The 21487-nt window shown below is 40.7% G+C and overlaps 1 long non-coding RNA gene across 1 annotated transcript in view; it reads right to left on the minus strand.

Annotated features, from left to right (window-relative positions):
• Positions 1-4590: 4590 nt before the first annotated feature.
• LOC122765787 overlaps positions 4591-21487 on the minus strand; it is a 110814-nt gene continuing 93917 nt past the window's right edge. Inside the window, exon 5 of the long non-coding RNA XR_006360005.1 lies at positions 4591-5486. This is a non-coding gene — a long non-coding RNA (uncharacterized LOC122765787). The remainder of the gene's footprint in view (positions 5487-21487) is intronic.

Consider the following 21487-nt stretch of genomic DNA (forward strand, 5'->3'; position numbering starts at 1 on the left):
AGACTTGTTTGGGTTTACGTTGCACAAACAAACATCTTTAAAACATAAAAGATGTCATTTACGTGTATGTAGCCATAAAAAAAGGGGTGTGTTGGGTGGTTGAATGCTATTATACGTCTCCTTTTGCACTGTATGCATTTCTACCTTAGTCCTGGTGTATGCTGTGGATCTACTTTAGTCAAATGGACACATCCATATTCCACATCCATATTGTGACAAATTTAATGTGGATTTAGTCATTTATGACTAAGCAGCAGCAGCTTCCTTCATCTTTTTTGCATTTAACAAATGTTAGAACAGAAATCTGTTTAGAAGTAGCAACCACTGAAAATAGGGAGTAGTAAAAATGTAGTAAAAATGTAAAAATGTTGACATATGTGATTTTTTTGGGGGGGCGATTAAAAACAAACATGATGAAATAATTTGGAGACTACGGCAATATTGCTACCATCAATTTGATTTACTTGCAGTTTTCTTTTTGGGTGCACCATGTTTACAGTATTTTCCATGATTCCCTCTGAATGCATTAGTGACTCATTATAATTTGACCCACACCCATAAAACCCTGGCTGAAATCATGAAGACAGTCTGAGTTGTGTGAAATTGCTCATCAGGAGGAGGGCGCAACGCGAAACAGCATCAGAGCCCATTTCTCAGTTTAAATCCGTGTGATGTTCATTATTAATGAGACGGCGTGATAATGAATGTCATTTTTTCCGTCATTGTTCTGTCTCTATTGGAGAACAAAGGCAGCATCAGTTACACAGAACGCATTATCAGCGGAGCATTTGCATTCGCCCGGACGCTGCCGTGATTAGAAGTGTTCGCTTCTCATCCTGTCACTTAAAGAATATAGATGTACTAAACTGGTCACAGCAGTTCTCTTTTATATGGCATTTTACGCACAAAGTCACCTTCAGGTTCCGTTGCACCGGCGACCCGTTTATTTCCACAGTGACACAGTTGGACAGTGTTAAGACGCTCCAGCAGCAGAAACTGGAATGCTAAACAAAAAAGAAAAGTTTATAAGAATTCTGTTTTTGTAAGTGATAACTTTGTATTAAATCTCCTGAAAACTGGATGAAAAAGTTAAACATAATTCAGGACTGTATGTAAATAATAATAATAATAATAATAAAAAACACTTGTTTGCATCGTATTTGATACATGAGATCTTAAAAATGATCAACAAGATAAACCCCTTTTCTCATTTACCTGGGATTTTGAAAAAACCTTGGCACATTTCCACCGAAATTACCCAGGAAAAAACTTGCCTTCGACCCCAAACTTTCCCCTACTTGCGACGAGGGACTTTTTAGATTACTAGGAATTCAAGAGGGGCTGTGTTTAGTGAGTATTCAGATTCCTCCAGCGAATCTTTTTCATACAGCGACTAGCGACTGGTGTTATAAGAGACTCTTGGAGAACTTTATGGGACAAATAATAGGACGCAACCTCCAATGCACTAGCAAGATGCAAGGAAACTAATTAAAAAAATGCTGCTGTTTCCAGCTGCTGCAGCGGAGAGTGAACGTCGGTCAAAACTATTCTGAAGCTTGATTTACACACACCCTCTCTCTTACTGAAGCTCCACCGTAACTGCCCCTCCACACAGTTTTTTTTCCTCTTGTTTATTAGAATGAAACGGGTTTTGGGGAAACAAACACAATCAAGCAATCTGCCGCTGTGTGAAATGTTTTGACTGTACTGTCGTCAACATCACTCACACACTGATTGCGTGTCAAACAAGAACTTTGAGGTGTGGTGGAAACGCAACGAAGCACACAGATTACCAGGAATTCTTTTCCCAGGGTAAATAAGTTCCTGCTTGATAAAGGTTCTTGGATAAGACGGTGGCAAAGGAGTGATTAACTGTAAAACTACTGTATGAATCCAGGCCCATTGCATCCTCCTTTGAATTATGAGTGCAAAGTAAAAAAGAGTAATGGTCCCTTACATCATGTATCACTGATATTTTCAGTCATACCTTAAGATCAACATTTGCAGAATTAGCAGAGCAATTATTGTTTATGTGTTGTAGTGGAATTACAGGATCCATAAAAGGGTTTATGAAAAATATTTTATGTCACTGTAGTTTTTCAGCATAGGTTTTTCTTTACCGCTCCCGCAATACTTCTCTGTATTCTTGTGACATTCCAAATTGTGTTTTGCAGTGGCTCCGATCGATTTAGCTTATTTCTCAGCCTCTTAATGGGCAACCCCCCCCCCCGACAGCTTTCTGGTTTTCTTGTGGGGTTTGCCCTTATTACCAACAAGCACATACTTCACCTGTGACACTGAGGTGTCTATTTAACATTTAAGCACTCAGTCTAAAGGATAACAGACATAGCACCTGTCAGTTCCCGCAGATTTGCCCCCCCCCCAACACCCTGGGAAAGTCCAGTGTGATAATTAACACGTCTCGATGCAGAAGCAAAAGAAGTCAAATTGTGAATTCTAGACTCACAACAGTGTCTTTACTGTTCCAGTCATTTTTGGAGGGGACCGTGTGTGTGTGCATGTGTGTGTGCTTATGAGGGAGACAGATGGGACAGACCTCCACCACCCCACAGTACTTTCTCTCTGCATGACTTCTCACCACAGTCTGTAAGCTGAATCAGTGCCAGGGCATATCTCACACACACACACACAGGAGCGCTCATGTGACGGCAACTACTGTTTCATTAATCATCTGTATGTGTAAATTAGGCATGAAAAAAAGAGTATTTGGAGCATAAAACCTTGGACGTAGCGTCCTTTGCAGTGTTCTGTGGGAAATAAATTGGCTGATCGGGTGCAAGTTAACGAGGTGCTCTTCTGGTTTTTGGTTACACCAGCCTCACTGGGATTTGACACTAGTGCACATATTTAATTTCTGTATTTTCCATTGGATTTGAGAATTTTTTGTTTTTTCTTGCTACTTTTCCAAACTTTTTAACCTTTAACATCTAAGGTGATGTGACACACAAAAAGCTTCAAAATACAACAATAAATCAGTGTCTCCATATTCAAATCCTCCTGAGCAGAAGTCAGCTTTCTGCTTTGTTCGACTGCTCGGCAAATCCATGGCGAGACTCTCATTCAACCAGGCCAAGGTTATGCAAGAAAAGTTGAATAAGATTTGGTCAGAAAAATGATTCTTTACTCGGAGGCTTTTCTTAATTCTTCTTCATGGCTGAATCATTTGTCAAGAGGTCATCCTTCTACTTTTCCCACACAAACACATTCATATTCTGTCTCCCCAGCTTACACGCTAACAACTTTCTCCTCTACTTTTTTTCTCCATGTTGATTTCTCGTTTGATGGCTCCAATTATTTATCTGTATCGGCAGCATGAAAAGACTTTTATAACACCGTCGTGCCCCAAAGATTAACAATTCACCAAGAGGCTTATTAAAGCAATTCATCAAATCAGTGGGCAGTGCTGATTAAATCAATTTGGTAATAAATGGAATGATATAAAGTCCTCTAGATCACCCAGAGACCTCACAGCCCACCTGCCCAATTAGGAGACAATTTATCCTGTAGCTTTCCACAGAGCCTTGCACTTTAATTGGGAGTAAAATGTGGATGTCATTCTGTTTTGCTTGATTGCAGAAGCCACAGGTTCTTGATGAAGAAGACATCGCCACCATGGTGAGGAAAAAAAAAGAAAGTCAACCCAGTAGCATCACCAGATCTACTGTACATTAAAAGGCTTTACCTTCATGACATATACTGTATGTTAAGTGCCTAAATAATTGAGTAATTGACTAATTTACCATGCAAGACTATGATATACACTCAGGAATCACTCCACAAATGTGATTAATGTATGTAGCGACATGCTGAAAAATGTATGACAACCTCCTTCCATCTTTACACGGTAGACTGTTTGTTGAAAGGTTCGATAAAAACTGAAATATTAGTCGTACATTTCCCTTCTCCACATGAAACTCAGTGGAAATATGACTTTAATATTTTCCGTTGTGCTATTTCTTAGTAGATATTTTTTAAGCGACAACCACCTATCCAACACAATACCAAACACAACCACAAAATGAACTTGATGAATCACACAACAAGAAGTGTCTTAATAAAGCCAAGCGGATACATAGATATAAACTGTGACAAAATAAAACACACACAAATTATCGCGGATCAACACAAAACCAATAATTACCAGCAAAACACTTATTAATAAGAATAAACTCACCCAAAACACAACACAATTAACTGACCTTAAACTGCCAGCACAGGAACAACACAAACCTAGTCACAATAAGACAAAAATCAACACAAAAGCAAACTAAGCTAGCCATTCCATGATACATTTGGTGACTGGACTTTTTTTTTGCTTATTTCAACCATAAAAGGGCCAGAAAATGTCCTGTGAGTTAATGCTTGATATTTTTTGCAATATCTGGCAATTATTTACAGTTTACTGCATGGTAAAATATTGTATTAACAATTTAAATTGAAGAAAAATTAGAAATTTGAACAGTATAACACATTATTTAAAGCGTTTTTCCAACTCACTCCTCTCTGGTGACAAAGACGCTGATTCGCCGGCTTCCTGCAACAGCCAAAGTGAAATTACTGTAATAACCACATGTTGGCTTTGACCTGCAACTTCTCAGCTTTCAGAAGCACAAACTGTCGCACTTACTGCAAATGTATCGTCTGTGATACTTATTGAAGGGTTTTAACATTGCTTCAGCAGCAAAGCTTAGTCTTTAACGATCAGATATTTTGTCACATTAATTATCGATATGGACTTTTTAAATCGTGGTTATTCTCACGCTTATTATCGGCCTCAGCTGAAAGCTTTGACTCAGTCCTTGATTTGATGGGGTCCGTAGTGTTTCAGTTATAGGACGTTGTATGTTTTAAGGGGGACACTGGGACGTGTGTACGGCAAACAATGCGGTCAAAAATCTATAAAAATACATGACGGTTATACGCTGACTGTGACCCGACCCTGCGGAATAAATAAGCATCCCGTGAATGTAAATGTGGTTATGACCTTGTCGCCGGGACACGAGGAGACAGCGACTTCCTGTTTGAAGTGCAAGGACCCAATGCACTGAAGTGATAATAATGTCATCGATGCTTTTGACCTTTTCCTGCTTTCCCCCGCAAACATTCCTCACTCTCACATGTCCTCGGGGAGCACGCGGAGGAGTGAAATCACATCCTCATGTACATATGTCACACGTAAACAGAAAATGTGGGCATCAGTCCTGCGGTTTCATTCAATTGTTCTCCCCCTTTTCTTTTTCCGTTCAATGCACCTCACGGTTTAATGTCTCCTGAACACTCCGTGGCCTCTGAGTGACAGTGCGCGCACACACCTACCTTCAGGTACAAGAGCACACTCCTACAGTGTGAAGTGACCTGAATCACACACGGTAGGCAGCGCTGACATCAGTGGGCTGTGATGGGGGTTCTTGTCATAGAGCCTGTTCTCACATCTGTCTTCTTCTGACCTCTCCCCATGCTCTTAACTCTCAGAGGACACACACACACACACAGAGAGACACAGAGAGAGAGAGAGACTGACAATGAGGTCCAAAATTGCAGCAATTACAGAACAGGTAGATGAGGCTATAAATGATCACAGTTATTACAAAAAATAATGGAAAGACAGAAAGAAAGAAAATAGGGTAGAAAACTGTTTGCTAGGATTAGGGTTGTTTGTTGTAGATCTAGTGATTTGGTTTCAAACAGAAATGAAGCAAATTGGAGTTGGAAAATGTGGATTCATTTGATTTGTTTTAAAAAACATACCGAATATATCAAAATTACAGGTCGAATTTGCATGCACTCGCACACATTTATACACGTTAGTCTATACTCTGGACAATTGCATGAGCAATTAGTCTGCCCATGCCACCAGGGCTGTGCAGCATGTTCAGTTCTGGAACAGAACTGCAGGAGAAGCACAGCTAGCTAATGATGTGAAGCTCGGGGAACCTGTGCCTGTTACTTTGGTGAACATGCTTTCCTCTCTGCTTTTATTTAAATGTGGGCTGAAGGTTTGTATTCGTGCCTAATTGACTCAGCTCTTCCTGCTGGCTGTGTCCTGTTCACTGTCCTATTATGTGTAATGTACATTACGAAAAGACTTTGGTTGCGCTAGCAGGCCTGCCACCCAGCTTCCCTCATTATACTGAAAACAAGCAGCTGTAAAACGCGTACCGTCGAAATGCTAAGGCATAATGCTAAAGCTTGAAATATGAGCCAATGAATAAAAGAATGAAATGTACTGTCGGTGAATCATGCAGATTCCATTATGTTAGCGGTTCAAAGCTGGTACCTTGGCTTATTAACTGTGGAACTGTCGACATCGCTGAAAACACAAGTAGACGAAGCTCAGGTACATCATTATAGCATCAGAGACATTAGACCGCAACTATGGTAAAATTAAACATAATTGGGGGAAAAATTCCATTATATTTTTGGGCCTTAATTATTCTGATGTCACATATTTTAATTCTGTAAGAGACAGGACCTAATAGTTCAGGGCATATGTCAAGGAATTGACCATTTCATTTATAGTAAATGGTTTCAGTTGTATAACTTTGTTCTCTTGAATGAAGGGCAACAATAGTAGAGTCAATGAGAGTTCAAACAAAATGGAGGTTGGGATGATGGCAGAAGCAAACATGTTGGCATTAAATTGAAGTGTCTGCAACGATTAATCTATTACTAAATTCATTTTTAACCTTTTTGATCAACGATTAATCGAGTGTTTTTCCTTTGAACAAGCTCTCACGTTAATATGTTCTGGTTTCTTTGCTCCATGTAAGAAATAAATCATTAAGACTGAATATTTTGGTTTGAGGATGAAACATGACATGATTTCAAAAGATGGGGAAAAACAACATTTTTCCACATTTTGTGACATTTTATGGACCAAACAACTAATTAATGAATCGAGAAAAAGGGTCAACTGATTTATTGATAATCGTAGAATGAATGCCGTAGAATATACATGTACCAAATGTACCTGACTGTATAGAAGTCAGATGGCAGCCGAATAGCTGTTAATGAGGCAATGAATGAAAAGGATGAATGAAGCAGCTTATGCCAATTTTCCAGTGCAGCTTAACTATTCTGCCTGAACGTTAAGCTCTGAACGCACTGCGAGTTAATTAAGTCAAGGGAAGAAAGAAAAAAAAAATGTTTACGGCCTTCGACTGCAGAGAGTTTTTGCGCTCTAAAATACAGCACAGGCAGCAAAAAGGAAATTGGAAACCAAGAATTAGAAAAAAAAAAAAACATGCTGATCTGGTGATTATCATCACCTCTCATCTGTCACGTATCCCTCACACGTTCACAAAACACACCCAAACACAATCTGTACAATTCAGGCTTGTGTAATGAATCAAAAATTGACCACCATCGTATATATATATATACATATTGCATAGTTATAAGGTCTCAAAGTCAGTAATCATTTGTCATGAAGTCATATCATCATCGTGATAGTCAACATTATCACATATGGCATGATCTCCTAATATTGTAAAACCCTTTAACAATCATATACACTTAAGGATGACTGTGATCCAAATGGCAAGGGTGACATTTGCATGACAGCATTAAGGCGGGCTGAGACTCTCCTGGCTCCCTCGTAGTTCGCACCATGGTCTTTACTCATGATATTCCAACAAGTATAACATGTGTTTGGATATTCATGGTCCCCAGTGGATGAATCCTAGAGACTTTAATGTTTCCATCAGTGGCAGTTGCTGGTCTTTGAAACAGGGGAAGCTCATTTCAGGCCCAGTTATTGATACATAAATTCTGCAAACAAACAACTTGAACAAGGAAACGCCATAATTATGTAAAACTGAAACACGATAATAGTGTTTTTATTTACAGCGCACACAGCGACCAGCTAATTGTCTAAAGACTTCCCTAACAAAATCCACACAGGACTGAGGCAGAAAAGGCTCCGCTGTCGTGTATGTTTCTGTCAATCAAAAACCGGATCCCCCTTTCAATCCAATCCAATCTGCGTGTGCCCACCGTGCCATCCACTGAAGTGGAAGCTGAGCTTCCCTGGAAGTGACGTTTTTGCCTCCCTCACCATCGAGTTCACAGCAGTGAAAAAAACCCTATTCTGTGCCAAGAACAGCTGACGCTGAGCTTCAAGTGGTTTTAATGCGGAGGTTGCTACGGGAATATGAATCAATGTAAAAAAAAAAAAAAAAATCAAACTAACATCAATCTGTAATCCATGATCTGTGATGTAAATACAACACAGTGCATATTTGACATTTTAGAGGTAGCTGAGCTTCCCTTGCCGTCTTTGTTTGAACTTGATTTTTGGGGAAAAAAAACATTGTAAGCATGATAGGATGTTGGTATTGGAATTCAATTTAAAGTGCAGCAGTGTCACAGAGCAGTTAGTTTGACTCTTAGTTTGGTTTATCTGAGTGTAAAACACTCTTTTCCCACTTTGCATCACTACATGACCCATTGCACACAAGGTATTAATAAAAAATAAATGCTTTAAAAAAATTCACTCATCATCTATAATAAATAATCATATAATTATATAAAATATTAAACAAAACATTAATACATCAAGTATGAATCTGATGAGGTTGTATGACACAATTATGGTCAAATGTGTGATTGATGCTCCGCTGGAGACCAGGCATGAGGGCTATATATATGAGAGACCGACAGCTCAGTATTTTTCAATTACTTCATGTTTTATACTTCCCGCAGTCAACCGTGTGCTTATTTGCCGTCTGGCAAATGCAAAGGACACAAATGCTGATTTGGTCTCACCTGAGAAATCACACCAAGCTAAAAACCAAAAAAAGCCCAAAACACTTCATTCAAAATTTACATACTAATTGAAACTGCATAAAAGATACCGTGGTCCTAAGTGGAGGACTGAAGCTAAACACCACAGGGTGTGGACTGTGGAAAGTCTGCTTTCCTTCTGCCTGCTGAGCACATGGCATTGCTTAAGACAACAGCAGCACTGCGGGGGACTGTGTCACATAACTCACATACGCCGAGACACATGACAAAAACCTTGGCACATACGCAGCCACCGCGGCCGTTGTCTGTAAAACAATCAAACTAGGACAGCAGACATAGAGCTCGGAGGAAGAAAAGAAAAGGCTTGGCGCTCGATATGTGGCAACGCTGAAAAATGGACAAGTAAGCGGCACAACGGGGTGAACCCAGTGGAAGTTATGGCAGAGACAGACAGATCAGTGGCTTTCCCCTGTGGCAGATTACACAGAATACACACAGTGAGAGACAGGAATATGGCACCAGCTCACTTTTTCTCCCCTAATTATCAGACGCCATATTGGCTCTCTTCAGGAAGATGGGAGGTAATTTTGTTTCTGAGTCCTTTTGGGAAATTAATTCATTTTACTAAAGTGACTTGGTAATTACAGTGACATCAAGGTTAATTGCCAAATCTGTATTGCTTTGGTGCCGTCAACGTCAAAGAAATCTGTTCTCTAAACACTCCCGAGAAGACAACAAACCACATAGGCACACAGACACACATGCCCCATTTGGCTTTTGTGTTTGAACAAAAGCGCGGCGTGCGCGGGGTACACAAAAATACCATGTTATGAAGGCTTTAAAGATACTGCGCAACTAAGAAATGAGTAAACAAAGCAAATGATCAAATCCAAAATCTGCAAAAAAAACCAACCCATTTTTAGATTTCAGTACACATTTAATGGCCCAAGTGTATTTGATATAACTTAAAGAAGCATTTACTTAAGTAATGAAACTGATGACAACCTGCTCTACAGTGACGAGGTCTGTCCACAGCTCACAGTTTGCTGAGGTCGGCCATAAATTCACACAGGGGAGAAAAAAAAAGAAAGAAAAAAGTATCAAAGTCATTGGGGTGAAACCTTGGTAATCACTACCAAACAGAATTTGTTTGTTCTCCAGGGAGCAAATCAACAATAAAGACAGCGTCCTCATTAACGGACCAGAACAAGGTACCAACTGCGCTTGTTATGAAATATGTTTGTTGACAGTTGTGTGGAAAGCCAAAGCACAGCGCACTCCACAAATATAAGTGCTGATTTGCAGTCCTCCTTCTTACCCTTTTATCCTTGAATAATTTGAATCAAATTATTTCGCCTAATGTTGATGCCCCTGTGCTGCTGCAGCCTAATCAACGTAAAACTTTGATGTCTTCTTTAATGTGAGTGGATTTTTTTTTTGGTTTGCCGTTTCCCCTAGACATTATTATTATTATTATTATTAGTTCTGACATCAGTGCATTGAAAAAGGTGATTATAGAAAGATGAAAATGTAAGACAATTAAATATATGAGTGTGAATCAGGGAGGAAACAAAAGTCATGGTTGCTTATGCACCAGAAAAAGGCTATAGTCCGACTAAGACAGGCAACTGGACAACTTGCCAAGTTGCCAAGTCCGAGTATACTCCGCCTCCGTAGGTGGTGCTGTATCTCCCTATAAGAAAGTACGTACGGAATCAGTATCGTGTCGACCTTTATGTCACAGAAAATCAAAAAGCTGAGGGCGAGATGATCGTGCTGTAGTTCTTGTGGTTGCCGTGTTGTCCGAAAAAAGACGCCGCCCCAGTTTATATGTCGTCTCCCTCTACTTCCGGCTAAGTCCGGCTCCAGTCCGACTAAGCACATACATGGGGCATAATCAGACTATGCATCACATTATCCAGGTATGTTAGTCCAGCTAAGACTAGCTCGATTTTAGTAAGTGTTTACATGACATTAAGAAAATCGAATTATTGTCTTAGTCCGACTAAAATCTCACTTTTGAGTGACGTGAGAAACATGAGTGTTACTTCCACGTGTGGAAAAACATATAATGCATACTAATAAATGTCTAAAGCGTAGACAACAAGTCAAACTTTGACTATTTCAAAATCTTATCTTGCCATGACATGTTTTAGACCTCTTCAGAGAACATACTGGTGGGGGTTAAGATGAGGCTTCCCAGAAATAACTTAGGTGTTCTGAATGTACTACAAGCCCACTGCATCCAAATATCAGATCCCACCGCCAGCCACTGTCGCACGTTTCTGCGACTCATGTTGGTGCATGTGCCCTTTCCTTGCCGACAACAAGTTCTGCATCAGCCAGACAGGATGTTCCTGCAAGTCGTGGGAATCCCTTAGGCCTCAGTCTCCCGCTACCCACTACAGCTGCCAACAGGCGTATGTGCAAAACAATATATTGAGCCGACAATGACACGGAAGATACGACTGTGTTTACTTGGAGGAAAAAGTCAGTGGTGTCACAGAAGAAAAGGTAGTTCCGACACACTTGGTTTGACAATGTCTGCTTATATACATGTCATGTATATACTGTTTATGAACCCGGCTTCACTTTGGATATATTATAAAATGTGACTTCTACCTACTTCTGGTAAAGATACTTTTACCCAAGTATACCTTTTATGTACTTTATACAAGCCCGGCTGCATCCTTACAGTAATAGTCTCTGTCATGTAATACTATCAGACCTGAACATTTGTGTGTAGGGACAGACAGGTTTCAGTAGTCTTGAAAACAACTTATCACTTCCTGCGTGCAGTTTGCTAATGTTGATCTAGAAACAGCTATGCTGATCATGTGGAGCTGATCAGCATTAATTTCTATTTAAAAGGTATGTGCTATACAGTTTTGAGAAACAATGACTTAGGATTCAAATGTGTTGGTCAAAAACTCAAACACTTTTAATCCACACACCCACACACACGCCATTTGTGCAACTCTAAACCAATCAGCGAAAAGCTCAAGGCCAGTTGATCTTTGATCAATGATGGGTCTTGATTCGCTCATTAGGCCCAGATGTGAGGTCTAATTAGGCTCACCAGTCTCAATTGGTTTTGTATCAAAACACAAAAGCACACATGCGCCAGCCAACCCCCACCACCGCTTATCCAGACACACACACACACACACCTACACCCACAGACAACCCAAAGCTTCCTGAGTGATCAATGTCTCTGTCATCCTGGGCTACGTCCGGAGCGCCAGGCAGGGCCGGTGAGATGCTGCGGCCAGGCTCGGGGCTGACATTAGCGGACACAGGGTGAGTGATGTCAGCCTGCTACTCCCGGGGGGCGGCAGAGGCAGGGAATCTGGCTCAGCCCAAAGCAGTGGGCTCACAGAAAGGTCACTGCTCAGCCTGGTGTGATTAATAAGACAAGAAGCTGAGTGTCCCCAATGCCATTATCAATATCCACGGCCACTGACCGCCCTAAATGCATATGCAGCAGTAGAGCTACACGCACAAACCCCCACAGGAGCGCAACACATAGACAAGCCGCAGCTAAACTTCACGGGCACTGTGGCAAATTTTGGTCCCATTTGCTCGTTAATGTACGAGGTCGGCTATCAATTAGATCATATTTATTCACCACAACAGCTCTGACTCAACCTGATTCTGGTAATGACTCGCAGCGCACAAATGCGAGAGGTGGAAGTCTGGGACTAAAATGTCAGCACAGCCTCGGCGACAAACATGACATTTAAACAGACATCTGTTTTGCTGCTCCGTTTCCCCACCAACCGAAATCTATTTATCCTCACCACAATTATCCCATGTGAATCAGGCCGCGAAAACAAAATCCCACTGGTATCAGAAAAGACTGTAGGCAATTAAAATAGCTCCTAATTCCTATTCACATGCGTGTGTCTCCCCAGGCAAAAATCTAAATAAACGTATTTGGACATCAAAGGATGTAAAAGAAAGTTAACAAAACAAAACTGCGGCGGTTTTATTTCACTCCTATCCACGTTCTTTCTGCGCTCCATCTTCTCCATATATCAGCTTTTAGTTAAGCCCATCAGCTCCAACAAGCAAATCTTGCTTCCTTAAATCAATTAGCTACTGCATGTTGAGTGTAACTAATAGCCCTGCTGAATCCGAGATTAAATATGCCAGATACAAGCCGACTATGAAGCGGGATAGTTAAGATAATTAAGAGTGATAAATCCTTGAGAGGAGGAGAGGCGGGGAGGGAGGGGAGCGAGCGAGGGACTGGAAAGACAGCTTGAGAAAAGACACAGGAGGTCAATGTGTGAGGGTTTAATGGAATAAGAGGCCAAAAGAGTGGGGAAAAAAAGAAAAGAAAAAGGAGGACAGAAATAAAGACGATGTATGAATGTGAGATGCAGAGCCAGTGATGGAGCAGGAGTTGTTTTCAGCTTCGCCTCGAGCTGCCCAGATGGCAAGGGCTCATCTTTGTCTAGCCCTCGGTGCATTTGGCAGCAGCTACTCTTCACTGCTGGCTACTGTGCATCTCTCTGCGTCACTCTTCTTCGTCTTGGAAAGCAGCATTAGCACGGGTCGTGTAAAAATGACACCGCACTGAGTGTTCTGTCTTAACCTCGCACATCTCTTTTTTTTGGAATTTGCAGATGTGCAGCGCGGCGCGCTGAGCTGACGTCGCCATGCGTGTTTTGCAGGCCACTCTTATGCAAATCAGCGTTCTTATTTATGCATGTGTGTGTGTGCATGAGCTTGTAGTCGGAGAAAGCATTTCTTTTTTCTTTTTTTTTTTTTATGTACACATCGGGAGCCTTGAGACAACAACATGCTGAATGTTTAACCTTCAATTTTTAAAGTCAGTGACATTAAAAATTCATCTCCGAGCGCTTCTCCTGTGGCCCCGTGTAAAATGTTCTGCAATCTCTTATGTACGACATAAAGTGTGTCACCAAAAAAAAACACTTTTACAAATTCAGCTCCGTATCTTTTTCACTGTAAAACATTCAAAGTACGATAATGTAATGCAGGGGTATCAAACTCAAGTGACCTGGGGGCCAATGAGCGCCTAGTCTAGATCAAGAAGGGGCCGGTGTAGAGAAAACGACTGTTCAGTAGTGGGTGAGCAATATGAGCTAAAAATGATAAGACGATATTCCATCATAATTAACACAATAAAGATAATTATGATGATATTTCACAGAAATTCAAAGTAAAAGTGCTCATTTTCGTATGGAACGATCATGTTAGAGTATTTTCTCGATTAAAAAGTCCATAAAATGTTGTCGACAAATGTTGATCAGTGAAACGATGACGCTCTCAAATGTCTTGTTTTTGTCCACAAATGAAAATGATTCAGTGTTAATGATTTCTTTGTTATATGGCGCATAGAAACCAGAAATTATTCACATGTAAGACGATAAAACGATCAGTAATCTTGTTTTAATGAGGGAAAAAAAAACCTCAAACCGGTAAATCGATTACTATGACAAAAATGTACAAGCTTTACACCCAGCATCGCAAATAAAGTATGTGCAACTATATCTTAAAAACTAATATTTACTCGGATTGAACTTCTAAAGGGAACATTACTTTAAAACACGTCAAAATTAAAAGATATGTTTTAGGGGGAAAAAATATTAATTACAAATACAGAAAACATTTTCTCTTGATTTTAAAGCCTCTTCCTATTTCATTCCACCCTGTGGTGTGTTTTATTGTTATTTGCTTTTTGAATGTTATGTTCCTCTTATTGTGAAGCACTTTGCTGCAATCCTTGTATGAAAGGTGCTAGACAAATAACATTTATTATTATTATTATTATTACATAATGTATTTAAACCTAAATCAAACGTGATGTGACACAACCTGCTGATAAACTGCAACTCACTATTAGACAAAAAAAAGTTGAAATTTGATAAAGTCAATGACTACGGTTTAATTAACTCCTTCATTACCTTCTAACGTTACAACATCTTATGTCTGAATGAGTTTAGATGCCTTTTAGATTATAACCATCTGAATGTTCTGTGCGCAAAGTCACAATTGAACCTCACAATTCTACTAGAACTCTCATGTTTTGATTTCAAAGTACACAAAGTAACTTTTATGGAAAATGATATACTGATATGTGCGTGTTCAAACGTATATGCAATTATCACTCACTGGAATTTCCATCGCTGTTCGTAATTATTCGTCTGAAGCAGTTAATTAGAAACTTGGAAACATTAAAGTGCACCGGGTGAGTTACCGCTTCAAGCACAGTTGGATTCATGCACCAGAACCTGATGAGGGCTTTTTTTCTCGACTAAGCTAATAAAAAGCTTCGGGAGCTCTCCATCACCGAGAGGTGCTTTATATTTTCTCGCTGTCATCCTCGACAGAAGCAGGTCTCTGATTTAGAGTGGACTACACAACAATGACTTTTATTAGGGAGGTAAATATTAGTGTTGGGAGAGCGGGGGACTCACAGCTGCAGTCAAGACGGGAGACTGCGTGGACCGAGTATAAACCGTACAGGGAATTTTACTTTTTTTTGTCACTTCCGAGAGTCCAATCAATTGTTAAAATCAATAGTTCTGTTCCATTGGACTGTGTCCTCATTTTAATGAGACAACAGGAAATATAGTCAGTCCTGACTTTCAGAACTTTTGAAACTTTGTTTGTGAGAAGAAACAGAATCGCTGTACTCCGCCTCCACTGACATTTTTTATTTTGGACAGCAATTTTGTCCAGACCAAATTCACTTAATGTTGAAGAGACCACCATGTGTCAAATAGTTCAGTTCAGTGAGAATTGGCCATTAATATTACGAGACATCTGTAGTATTAATGGCCTATTTTCACGGGATAAGAAATCTCAATGACACTACCACATTTGGGTAAGGGGAATAAGGGTGACCCTACCCAGTAACTGGGGTGCCGACAAGAGCCCTGATGCGGGACGGCAGGGGGGAGTAGGGAACCTGGATCACCGAAATGGCACCTCGACCTTGCAATATCATCGCCAAACTCTGTGTTTCTCATTAATGCGTGTCACCCAGTGACGTTCCCCCACTCTACACAGGAAGTGAATAGTTTCAGAGGTGAGTTTGATTTGGCACTTCTCATTACCATAACTCCCAGACCGTTTGTGATATCTAGAAAATTCAAAAAACTATGGACTGGCGACTGTCCAGGGTGTGACGCTGCCTTTTGCAACCCTCATGTGGAGGATAAAGCGGATGGATACAAACCCGGAAAGCAGAGAAACACACGTTTGTGACGCCAGCTTCTCAGTACCATATTCCTAGATATCGAAAGTGAAAGTTATCTTGGAAAAAAGGAGCACAAAGTGGCATTTTTTGACAATACCACAGCCATAAAATCAATATAAACCCAAGCAGCCAGATTTACAGAGGATTAACCTGCTGTATACACCCCAACGCTCCCTCAGTCAGGTCTGATAGTATTGCTTGATGGATAATGCAATACTGTTCGCCAAATTAAAAACCTCAACGACGACAGCGATCACCAAAACCACTGTGCACACTGCAGCTTTAAGAAAAAGGCAGAATCACTGCCCTGTGGTTGAATCTCTGCTGAGACTAATAGTTTCAGTTCCACTTCCAGGCTTACATAACACATGCATGATGACTTAAAACCACCATGACTTAAACCCGGAGCGATCGGAGCGAGTCGAGCGCTGCGTCACATTCAACGAGACCTGTATTCCCATGGGTTTCCCTGGCTCATGCCACAGACATCAACCTGACAGCCAGACCACAGCGAAACGGTTAAAAGCCAGAAAGAAGTGTGATCTAATATGACATGTCAGCACAGTGCTTTACATCTTTATAGAAAACTGAGGAGTGGGAGGAGATTAACATTAATACCTGTATCTAAACCATATTTATCACACCGTGTCGCCAGTAACCGCACACAATCTACGCCTCGACGACTCCGTGACTCGAAGGTGACAGGGTTTTTTTTTTCCAAATGACACCGTCGTCAAATATAACCTCCCACTCCTTCTCTCTCTCTCTCGCTAACCCCCTTCCCGTCCCTCCTTCACGAATGAAGCATCGTTTCCTTTTGTAATGGCTGCCATGACGGCTTTGAGATTAGCCCAGATAAATATAAAGACCAGCAGTTTAACGGCACGGCTCACTGGTGAGACAGTTATTACACGCTGTGGGGTTAAGAGGAGATAGCCATACGAGGAAGCGGGGGGAGACGGCAAAGGCAGATGAATGATAATGGCAAGAGAAAATGTTTTCTCCTTTGAAAAAAAAAAAAAAAAAGGGGGAATAATAAATCTAACACTTTACATTACAGTACAGTGACAACATGGTTAAAGAAATAAATTTGATATAGCAATGCCATCTTATTTTGAAATGCAATTTTTCCGCTTGGTGATAATAATGTAATAGTGTGGTAATAATGGCATAATATTACATTCGTCCCCGGCCATAAATAATACATTATAAAACTGAAGAAGCTGCGGGCCGTACATCGTCTCACCTAGGGCCGTGATTGGCCCACGGGCCGGACTTTGGACACGTAGACAGAAAAAAGAAATCTGAATTTTATAGTTACCATATTATAACGTTGAAATTCATCCTCCCTAATGTCTCACAAACATTTTCTGTCGTTATGACCAAGCTACTACAAAATGATGATTAAAATGATCACCACACTGTTATCATATTACTACTGTCCTGTTATGTGAATTGTTACAGATTTGCTGATCTTTGAACAAAAAGAGTAAAAAGGAGGAGGAAACTGAGGAAGGGTTTAACTTTTGTCCTTTTACTGGAAAAATTAAGTCAGCTTTTCTTATATTTATGGGTTTTTTTTTCTTTTGGTTTATGATATTGCATCAACAGTGCTATATAATCTGTTGCAAGTGGATCATATATATATATATATATATATATAATCTTTGAAATTGATGCTTTGCTTTGACCTGGTGTGAGTTGGAGAAGATCCAAACACACAGCCTGAGGGGCTTAGTGGAAAAAAACCCTCTGATTAGGTGAATCACTGGTCAGTGAGTGTACAGCCAGACTCTGGGCTGAAAGGGGGATACAGGTGGGCTCCAGGGGATGCTGCCGGGGTACTGGTGCTGTCTAGGTTCTGTAATGACCCGGCCTGCGGCCTCGTTCTCAGCCAGTCACTCTGAATGTGTCCACCGCAATGTATATGTGTGTGTGTGTGTGTGTGTGTGTGTGTGTCTTTATGTCTGACATGCAGGAGTTAGATAAGCGGCTTGGGACCTGTCTTTTGAAATAAGAAAGACTTTTAAGCCTTCACTGACAATCCTTTAAGATGTGTTCTGACTGCTTTGCTGTCAAACATGACACATTGCCAAGAAAGCGACTGAATTTTTAAACAAAACGAATGCAACTGCGGTGCCCACGGTCAGGCAGAAGACAATTGGGAAGTAAAGTCTGTGAAATATATTTTTCTTCTGCTTATTATGATTAAAAATGTGTTTGTTTTTATTATTATGAGCATATGTAAATAATCAACTTTTCATTTATTACTTATTCATAACTCCACGCCTGCTGTTTGCCTATTTGCAAAGTGCCGAGACAGCGTTTCCTCGGCTCCCTTTTTGGTATGATCGATTCTGGCTCTAATGACATGTAAAGCACTTTGTGTTACATTTCATTTGCATGAAAAGTGCTATACAAATAAAGATTGATTGATTGATGGATTGATTGGAGCTGTGGAATGTGCTTTATCTAAAAAAAAAAAAAAAATGTAGCATATAATCCCTCATTCTGTAGACAGTCAGTCACTATAGATGAATAAATGCAGGATTCCCAAGCAGCGGTGGTTCTCTGTAAATCATTTTTAATGACAGTTCGTACAGTTTATGTTGAGGGCAGATTTTCTGCTTCCGGGAAAAAATGGACTCCACAAGACGTCGGGCTTGGTGTTAGTGCAGGTCTGCTGCGAGCTTCATGGTGAGTCCATATGTAGTCAGTTTAAATACGTTCTGTAAACAGAAGGCTTGTGCTCGCACAGATGGTCTCTCGAGCCTTATGGACACGAGTTGTGCTGCTTATGTCAGCTGTCGGGCTTTTAAACCAGTCAGTCCATCCCCTACATACTTTTCTGTGACGGTCAGACAGAACAATGACCCAACAATCCAAGACAGCAGCCGTTACAGCTCAAGCTCAACTGAAATTCAACAAGGGTTCTCATGACAACCATTAGGAAATGTGTTGTAAAAAAACAATGAAATTGAAGAAGCAGTAGAAATGGTCATAACTACTGTATATGCGTTATATGAGGAGAGTGAAGAGAAGAAAAACAACATTGTCACGCAGGGCAGATTTTGGAACGGTGTGCAAAGAGCATGTTGGGTGTGCGTGGACAGCCCGTGCGCAAACTGAACTTCTGCCCAACAACAGAAGAAGTAGTCGCCAAGGATAGTCATCCGAGCCTCGACCCGGCTGACCCCCGGACTCCCCTGCGTCCTATTCCCTGCATCCAGACTTGTACTGCCTCCCGGTGGTGACGCATGAGTATACCAGGGTCCGCGATATTTCGTGTGCAGCACGTGCGCGGAAGTATACACGTACAAAATAGTATTTATATGCCACTCAAAGCTGCGTTCACTACAGTTTTCACCCATTCAGTCGTTTTCACCCATTCAGCTGCCGGCACAGCCGTTAGCATCAACATGGGGTTACAGTATGTGTCTTCAAATCGAAGCTAAAACCGACAACGACTTGCGCTACCACTGAGCTACTGTCACTTAGTGGTACGGTCTCTTTAAAATAAATTCAGGTATTTTACATACAAAGCAACCGCGGTTCATTATCTCAAAGGTGATACGCTAGCAGCTGCCTCCAAACCACAACTCTCGGGTGTATTAATCAAAACGAGAGGTGAAATGATTCGGCTCCAGTGAACACCACCTGCAAAGCTTTTCAGAAAACACTTTTAACAAACTATAGAGTGTCGGGTTGGCTGTCTATTTCCCAGATTATGCTAAAAAGTAATTGAGAATAATGAGCTTTGATCTATTTATATAGTCTGAGCAAACACAAATGTACTGCACCGCTTACTTTGGCTTTTTTTGTTTTCCTCTTTGTGAGTCTCCACCTCTGCGGATGATGCTTAGAGTTCTTTTGACAGCATTTTGATACCAAACGCTGTCTTAGCAGGTTGTTCGGACTCGTGTGTACAGTCTAGCATGTACTCGTATTCGACAGGCGAAATGTCCCATCACCCCCTGCGAGGCGTTGCAAAAGCTGCAAGTCTGTTCATTCAATGCAACAATCAGAAATGACCTTAATGTTGACAACAAGGACACCAGCAATGGATTACTTGTCAATTTGACTGCATAACAGAATCATGGAGTTGGAAGATGAATTACCCTGCAAACCAGGCAAGACAAGTGGTGTGTGTGTTCATTTAAACCCGATTTATGTATTTAACGGCTTACGACGGGGTGTACGTGACAGAGTGCCACCAGGCGCTTAATTCAGATGTATTACAGCGAACATAGAGCACTCCTGACTGACAGGCAAAACATAACACTTGGAAACAATTATTCATGAGCTCTGCAGAATTCTATATTGACCACTCAGTTTGATGATGAATGCCTCGTTTTTTCAGCGCAAATTAAAAAAAAGATCCCCCCCCATCAGCTTCCATAAATATCTATGTCTGAGAGGGTGCAGTGGCGTTAATGTGTGCTCGTCCTTTCCTTAGATAAGCGCCCTCAGTGTTATCATCACTGTCGTCAACAATGCTGCCACCGCGGCTGATTTAATCACACACTGTCAATGTGTCCGCATTGCTGGAAGCTTTGTGTTCCATGTTGATCATTAAGTGTTGCGGAGCGCGTGCACAAAAGGAAGGCCACGCTTGATCAATATGTCAGCGGCGATGACAGGCATGTCCCTCACAAACATCAAGAGCGCTTGGCGAACATTTATGCATAATGAGACAATCTCCTTTACTGTGCGTGCGCATACTGTAAGGGCCAGAGGGTTGGTCAAGGGTAGCCAAGGGTTTTGGTTTTTTTATAAAAGTAATGGAAGTGGCTATGCAAAAAGACACAAGAAGAAAATGACCACATAGAGATGTACAATTACACAAGACGACAAAACGGATACGACGTGAGCACAAAGACACACACGGAGCAGCCAAATAGCATCCAAAAAGACAAAGTTATACAGCACAAAGCAACCCCAGTCGACAGTCAACCGCAGACACGGAAATAAATCATAGAAAAACAAACACAAAGACATGCGGCAAAGACGTGACAAAACAAGTATGAGATAAAAGAAGAACACCAAAAGACAAAATGACTACCATTTATAAAAACAAAAAAAAACAACACAAAATTGGCTGTGGCAGTGGAGGGCTTATTAAATGTTAGAAGAGTTTATGTTTAATTATGTATATATATGTTTGTATTTATTTTATTAATATGCGTATTATGTATTAATTTCCAGGTTTCAGGAAGGAAAGCATAGTGTATATACAGTGTTAATATAGCACACAGTTATTACTATTGATCAAAAAAAATAAAAACGGACCAAACTAATCAAAACACAACCCAAAAATGACCCAAAAAAGACCAAAAGTGAGATATATGCTTTTTGTCTGATGTTTTTTTTTCTTAATTTGACATTACATGAAACAGGAAACAGGAAAGATATGTTATTGGGGTTTAGTGTTTTCTGGAATTCCACCTTAAAGAGGCATTTGGGTATAAACGTCACAATTAAAAATGC

This window comes from Solea senegalensis, linkage group LG3 (assembly GCF_019176455.1).
Source record: "Solea senegalensis isolate Sse05_10M linkage group LG3, IFAPA_SoseM_1, whole genome shotgun sequence".
Classification (NCBI taxonomy): domain Eukaryota; kingdom Metazoa; phylum Chordata; class Actinopteri; order Pleuronectiformes; family Soleidae; genus Solea; species Solea senegalensis.